This window comes from Mobula hypostoma, chromosome 14 (genome assembly GCF_963921235.1).
Source record: "Mobula hypostoma chromosome 14, sMobHyp1.1, whole genome shotgun sequence".
Classification (NCBI taxonomy): Eukaryota; Metazoa; Chordata; class Chondrichthyes; order Myliobatiformes; family Myliobatidae; genus Mobula; species Mobula hypostoma.
In genome coordinates this window covers 79,972,731-79,981,067 of record NC_086110.1, presented here as the reverse complement: position 1 = coordinate 79,981,067, position 8,337 = coordinate 79,972,731, and positions in this window count along the sequence as shown.

The window sequence follows — 8,337 nt, the reverse complement described above, 5'->3', positions numbered from 1 at the left end:
TACTACCTTTTTTAAACAAGGGAACAACATTCGCCTCCCTCCAATCCTCCGGTACCATTCCCCTGGACAATGGGGACATAAAGATCCTAGCCAGAGGCTCAGCAATCTCTTCTCTCGCCTCGTAGAGCAGCCTGGGGAATATTCCGTCAGGCCCCGGGGACTTATCTGTCCTAATGTATTTTAACAACTCCAACACCTCCTCTCCCTTAATATCAGCATGCTCCAGAACATCAACCTCACTCATATTGTCCTCACCATCATCAATTTCCCTCTCAGTGGTGAATACCAAAGAGAAGTATTCATTGAGGACCTCGCTCACTTCCACAGCCTCCAGGCACATCTTGCCACCTTTATCTCTAATCGGTCCTACCTTCACTCCTGTCATCCTTTTTTCTTCACATAATTGAAGAATGCCTTGGGGTTTTCCTTTACCCTACTCGCCAAGGCCTTCTCATGCCCCCTTCTTGCTCTTCTCAACCCCTTCTTAAGCTCCTTTCTTGCTTCCCTATATTCCTCAATAGACCCATCTGATCCTTGCTTCCTAAACCTCATGTATGCTGCCTTCTTCCTCCTGACTAGATTTTCCACCTCACTTGTCACCCATGGTTCCTTCACCCTACCATTCTTTATCTTCCTCACCGGGTCAAATTTATTCCTTACATCCCGCAAGAGATCTCTAAACATCGACCACATGTCCATAGTACATTTCCCTGCAAAAACATCATCCCAATTCACACCCGCAAGTTCTAGCCTTACAGCCTCATAATTTGCCTTTCCCCAATTAAAAATTTTCCTGTCCTCTTTGATTCTATCCTTTTCCATGATAATTATAATGGCCAGGGAGCGGTGGTCACTGTCCCCCAGATGCTCACCCACTGAGAGATCTGTGACCTGACCCGGTTCATTACCTAGTACTAGATCTAGTATGGCATTGCCCTTGGTCGTCCTGTCCACATACTGTGACAGGAATCCATCCTGGACACACTTAACAAATTCTGCCCGATCTAAACCCTTGGAACTAATCAGGTGCCAATCAATATTAAGTAAGTTAAAGTCACCCATGATAACAACCCTGTTATTTTTGCACCTTTCCAAAATCTGCTTCCCAATCTGCTCCTCTGTATCTCTGCTGCTACCAGGGGGCCTATAGAATACCCCCAGTAGAGTAACTGCTCCCTTCCTGTTCCTGACTTCCACCCATATTGACTCAAAAGAGGATCCTGCTACATTACCCACCCTTTTAGCCCAAGAGCTGCCAGACGTTCCTCATACGATAACCCTTCCATTCTTGGAATCATTCCAGAATCTAGTGATTCTTGAAAGATCATTACTAATGCCTCTATGATCTCTTCAGCCACCTCTTTCAGAACTCTGGTGTGTACACCATCTGATCTGGTGATTTTAAGACCTTTCACTTTCCCAAGAACCTTCTCCCTGGTAATGGTAACTTCATACACTTCATGACTCCTGACATCTGGAACTTCCACAGTGAAAACTGATTCAAAATACTTATTCAGTTCATCTGCTATTTTATTGTCCCCCATTACTATCTCTCCAACTTCATTTTCCAGAAGTCCAATATCTACCCTTGCCCACCTTTTACTCTTTAATATTACTGACTAACTTACTTTCGTATTCTATCTTTACCCCCTTAATGACTTTTTTTTTTAGTTGCCCTCTTTTGGCTTTTAAAAGCTTCCTAATCCTCTAATTTCCCACTAATTTTTGCTCTATTATATGCTCTCTCTTTGGCTTTTATGTTGGCTTTGATTTCTCTTGTTAGCCACATTTGTATTCCTTTAGAATAGTTCTTCCTCTTTGGGATGTATATATCTGTGACTTCCAAATTGCTTCCAGAAATTCCAGCCATTGCTGCTGTACCGTTATCTCTGCCAGTGTTCTTTTCCAATCAATTCTGGCCAACTCCTCTCTCATACCACTGTAATTCTATTTACTCCACTGTAATACTGATACATCTAACTTTAGCTCCTCCTTCTCAAATTTCAGGATGAATTTGATCATATTATGATCACTTGCTCCTAAGGATTCTTTTACCTTTAACCAATTCTTGTTCATTGCCCAACACCCAATCCAGAATATCTGATCCTCTAATGGGCTGAACACAAGCTGCTCTAAAAAGCCATCACATAGGCACTCTAGAAATCACCCCTCTTGTAATCCAGCACCAACCTGATTTGCCTAATCTTGCTGCATATTTAAGTCCCCCTTAACTATTGTAACATTGCCCTTTTGGCATGCATTTTCTATCTCTCATTGTAATTTGTAACCCCATTCTTACTACTGTTTGGGGGTCTGTATACAACTCCCATCAGGGTCTTTTTATCTTTGCAGTTCCTTAGCTCTATCCACAATGATTCAACACCTTCTGACATGATGTCACCTCTTTCTAATGATTTGATTTAATTTTTTACCAAAAGGGCAGCGCCACCCTCTCTGCCTACCTGCTTATCCTTTCGATACAATGTGTATCATTAGACATTAAACTCCAAGCTATAATCTTTTAGTCATGATTCTGCAATGCCTACAGCACTATACTTGCCAATCTGCAACTCTGCTGCCAAGTTCATTTACCTGATTCCAGATCCTGCGTGCATTCAGATATAACAACTTAGACCATAAGACCATAAGACATAGGAGCAGAATTAGGCCACTGAGCCCATCAAGTCAGTTCTGCCATTCCATCATGGCTGATCCCAGATCCCAGTCAACTCCATACTCCTGCCTTCTCACCACAACCTTTGAGGCCTTGACAGATCAGGAAACGATCAACTTCTGCCTTAAATATACCCACAGACTTGGTCTCCACTTTCTGGGTAAAACAATTCCTCCTTACCTCTGTTTAAAGGTCACCCCTCAACTTTGAGGCTGTGCCCTCTAGTTCTGGATACCCCCACCACAGGAAACATCCCCTCCACATCCACCTTCTCTAGTCCTTTCAACATTCGGTAGGTTTGACCATAGGAGCAGAATTCGGCCCTTTGAGTCTGCTCCACCATTCAATTATGGGCTGATCCAATTCTTTCAATCATCCCTACTCCCCTGCCTTCTCCCCATAGTCTTTGAATTCCGTCTCAGGACCTCAAGAACGACTATAGGAGGAGGAGGAGAAGATGGCAGCGCAACGCAGCGTGCAGCAGCCACTCTGGTAAATGACGTCTGTTATCTGTCAAGTAGGAGGCCATGCACAATCCTGATTTGATGGAGACAGATGTGAGAGCACGGAGGAACATCTGGTGAAACTTCTGAAATGCCTTCTTCACTGCCGCTGCTACTGTGTCGTCCAGAATCACCGGAGGAGAAGGCCCCGAGTCCTTGGCTTTGCTTGTTGCTCGGCGGCTGGGGTGGGGTCGAAGCACTCAGCAGAGATAGTGCTCGGTGCTCGGTGCCGGAGGGCTGGTGGGAGGCTCGAAGTTTTCGGGCGGACTCAGAGTCGGCTGTGGTCGGGTGCTTCCAATGCATCGGCAGTTATCAGCGCCTGGAGGTTTATTACAGGGAGAGTTTCTCCCTTTTGCCGCCTGCTATCGGGACTATTGGGGGTTGATCGGAACTTTGAGACTTTTTTTTCCATGCCCATGGTCTGCTCATTATCAAATTATGGTATTGCTTTGCACTGCTGTAACGATATGTTATAATTATGTGGTCTTGTCAGTGTTAGTCTTTGATTTGTCCTGTTTTTTTTTGTGATATCACTCTGGAGGAACATTGTATCATTTCTTAATGCATGCATTTCTAAATGACAATAAACAAGGACTGAGTGTCCTCATAATCTAATTTAATCTTCCCATTTTCTACCTATGTCATTGATACCAATGTGTAGCAAGATGTTTGGTTGTTCACCCTCTCCTTTCAGAATACCCTGCACCTGATTCAAGACATCCTGTACCCTCGCACCTGGGAGGCAACACACCATGCAAGTATCTCCATCAGGCTGACAGAACCTCCTTTCTGTTCACCTCACTATGGAATCCCCTATGACTACCACATTCCTCATCTTCTTCTCTGCCTTCTGCGCCACGGAACCAGGCTCAGAGACCCGATCGCCGTGGTCATCCTCTGTCAGGTCATCTCCCTCAACGGCATCCAAAATGAGATAATGATTACTGAGGGGTATGGCCACAGGGGTGCTCTCTACTAACTGAGCTCTTCCCTTCCCTTCCTTGACAGTAACCTACTTGTCTAACTCCTGCAGCCTCAGGGTGACTAACTCCCTGTTGCTCTTATCTATCTTTTGCTCACTTTCCCTAATAAGCTGTAAGTCATCAAGTTGCAGCTCCAGATCCCTGACATGGTCTCTGAGGAGCTGCATCTCGGTGCACCTGGCGCAGATGTGGCCAGCTAGGAGACTGGAAGGTTCCCAGGACTCCCACGTCTGACACCCAGAGCAAAGTACTAATCCTACAGACATGCTGTCTATTCCTGAAAAAATGCAAGGAAAAAAATGAAGTCCATTTACTCACTTACCTCACCGAAGCCCAAGTGAGCCAAAGCCCTACCACTCTGACTCAGACCACTCTGTCAACGACCGCTCTGCTAGGCAGTGTCCCCCTTTTATGCATGAACCTTCCCTGTTCTCCAACACATGATTGGTGCTCTGGTTATAGCCTGGTTCCTGCGAAGCTTTCTTTTAAATTTCGCTCCCAGACCTGTGTGCTGCCTCCTCTCTCACAGCTCTCCAACTCACAATTGGTGAGCAGGTTATAGCTTTTAAAATTCCAGTGAGTACAGGCCCAAAGCTCCTCGTGTTAACCCCTTCATTCATGGAATCATCCTCCTGAACCTCCTCTGGACTCTCTCCAATGACAACACATCCTTTCTGAAATATGGGGCCCAAAACTGCGGACAATACTCCCAAGTGCGGCCTGACTAGTGTCTTATAAAGGCCAAGAATTCTCTCCTTTCTTTTATATTCTATTCTTTTCCCCTTGAAATAAGTGTCAACATTGCATTTCCCTTCTTTACCACAGACTCTACCGTAAGGGCCCCTAATTCTTTTGCACCTCTGAAGTTTGAACATTCTCCCCATTTAGATAATAGTTTGCACTATTGTTCCTTTTACCAAAATGCATTAGCATACATTTCCCAACATTGTATTCCACTTGCCAATTTTTTGCCCATTCTTCCAATTTGTCTAAGTCCTGCTGCAATCACATTGCTTCCTCAGCACTACCTACCCCTCGCCTTACCTTCATATCATCCACAAACTTTCCCACAAAGCCATCAATTCCACTATCCAAATCATTGACAAACAGTGTGAAAGATAGCAATCCCAATACTGACCCCTGAGAAATACCAGTAGTCACTGGCAGCCAAACGGAAAAGGCCCCTTTTATTCCCAATCGCTGCCTCTATCCATGCCCAAACAAGAGAAAATCAGCAAATAATGAATATCCAAGCAACACACACAAAAAATTGCTGGAGGAACTCAGCAGGCCAGGCAGCATCTATACAAAAATGTTCAGTTGACATTTCTGGCCCAGACCCTTCGGCAGGACTGGAGAAAAAAATGATGAGTAGGTTTAAAAGGTAGGGGAGTGGAGAGAGAAACAAAGATAGGTGAAACTGGGAGTGGTGGGGGATGAAATAAAGAGCTGGGAAGTTGATTGGTGAAAGAGATAAAGGGCTAGAGAAAGGGGAGTCTGATAAGAGAGGACAGAAGGCAATGGAAGAAAGAAAAGGGGGAAGGAGCAGCAGGGGGAGTTGGTAGGCAGGCAAGGAGATAAGGTCAGAGAGGGAAAAGGAGACAGGGAATTGCGAAGTGGAGTTGGGGGGCGGGGGTGGTGGCTTTACCAGAAATTCGAGAAATCTATGTTCATGCCATCAGGTTAGAGCTACCCAGACGGAATATAATGAGACAGGGAAGTTATGGTAGGGTACAGGAACCATAGTGTTCTAGTCAAAGAGATCTAGTTAAATCTAGTCAAGAAGAAAAGAAAAGCTTACGAAAGGTTCAGAGAGCTAGGTAATGTTAGAGATCTAGAAGATTATAAGGCTAACAGGAAGGAGCTTAAGAAGGAAATTAGGAGAGCCAGAACGGGCCATGAGAAGGCCTTGGTGGGCAGGATTAAGGAAAACCCCAAGGCATTCTACAAGTATGTGAAGAGCTAGAGGATAAGACGTGAAAGAATAGGACCTATCAAGTGTGACAGCGGGAAAGTGTGTATGGAACCAGAAGAAAGAGCAGAGGTATTTAATGATAACTTTACTTCAGTATTCACGATGGAAAAGGATCTTCGTGATTGTAGTGATGACTTTCAGCAGACTGAAAAGCTTGAGCATGCAGATATTAAGAAAGAGGATGTGCTGGAGCTTTTGGAAAGCATCAAGTTGGATAAGTCGCCGGGACCGGATGAGATGTACCCCAGGCTACTGTGGGAGGCGAGGGAGGAGATTGCTGAGCCTCTGGCGATGATCTTCGCATCATCAATGGGGACTGGAGAGGTTCCGGAGGATTGCGGATGTTGTTCCTTTATTCAAGAAAGGGAGCAGAGATAGCCCAGGAAGCTATAGACCAGTGAATCTTACTTCAGTGATTGGTAAGTTGATGGAGAAGATCCTGAGAGGCAGGATTTATGGAGATGTATTGGCCTTCATCAATCGTGGAATTGAATTTAGGAGCCGAGAGGTAATGTTGCAGCTATATAGGACCCTGGTCAGACCCCACTTGGAGTACTGTGAATAGTTCTGGTTGCCTCACTACAGGAAGGATGTGGAAACTGTAGAAAGGATGCAGAGGAGATTTACTGGATTGGGGAGCATGCCTTATGAGAATAGGTTGAGTGAACTCGGCCTTTTCTCCTTGGAGTGATGGAGGATGAGAGGTGACCTGATAGAGGTGTATAAGCTGATAAGAAGCATTAATCATGTGGATAGTCAGAGGCTTTTTCCCAGGGCTGAAATAGTTGTCACAAGAGGACACAGGTTTAAGGTGCTGGGGAGTAGGTACAGAGGAGATGTCAGGGGTAAGTTTTTTACTCAGAGAGTGGTGAGTGTGTGGAATGGGCTGCTGGCAACGGTGGTGAAGGCAATTACGAAAGGGTCTTTTAAGAGACTCTTGGATAGGTACATGGAGCTTAGAAAAATAGAGGGCTATGGGTAACCCTAGTAATTTCTAAGGTAGGGACATGTTTGGCACAACTTTGTGAGCCGAAGGGCCTGTATTGTGCTGTAGATTTTCTATGATTTCCAAGCACCTTAAAACTGTACCTTCTTGTGCTAGCCATTTCTGCCTTGGGAGAAAGCCTCTGACTATCCGAAAGATCAATGCTTCTCATCATCTTACACACCTCTTTCAGGTCACCTCTCATCCTCTGTCGCTCCAAGGAGAAAAGGCCGAGTTCACTCAACGTATTCTCATGAGGCATGCTCCCCAATCCAGGCAACATCCTGGTAAATCTCCTCTGCACCCTTTCTACAGTTTCCACATCCTTCCTGGAGTGAGGCAACCAGAACTATTCACAGTACTCCAAGTGGGGTCTGACCAGGGTCCGATATAGCTGCAACATTACCTCTCGGCTCTTAAACTCAATCCCATGATTGATGAAGGCCCATGCACCGTATGCCTTCTTAACCACAGAGTCAACCTGCGCAGCAGCTTTGAGTGTCCTATGGACTAGAACCCCAAGATCCCTCATCGTCCATGCTGCCAAGAGTCTTACCATTAGTACTATATTCTGCCATCATATTTGACCTACCCAAATGAACCACCTCACACTTGTCTGGGTTAAACTCCATCTGCCACTTTTCAGCCCAGTTTTGCATCCTATCAATGTCCCGCTGTAACCTCTGACAGCCTTCCACACTATCCATGACACCCCCAACCTTTGTGTCATCAGCAAATTTACTAATCCATCCCTCCACTTCCTCATCCAGGTCATTAATAAAAATCATGAAGAGCAGGGGTTCCAGAACAGATCTCTGAGGCACACCACTGGTCACCGACCCCATGTAGAATATGACCCATCTACAACCACTCTTTGCCTTCTATGGGCAAACAAGTTCTGGATCCACAAAGCAATGTCCCCTTGGATACCATTCCTCCTTACTTTCTCAATAAGCTTTTCCTGAGGTACCTTATCCAATGCCTTGCTGAAATCCATATACACTACATCAACTGCTCCACCTTCATCAATGCGTATAGTCACATCCTCAAATAATTCAATCAGGTTCATAAGGCATGACCTGCCTTTGACAAAGACATGCTGACTATTCCTATTCATATTATGCCTTTCCAAATGTTCATAAATCCTGCATCTCAGGATCTTCTCGATTAACTTACCAACCACTGAAGTAAGACTCACTGGTTTATAATTTCCTGGG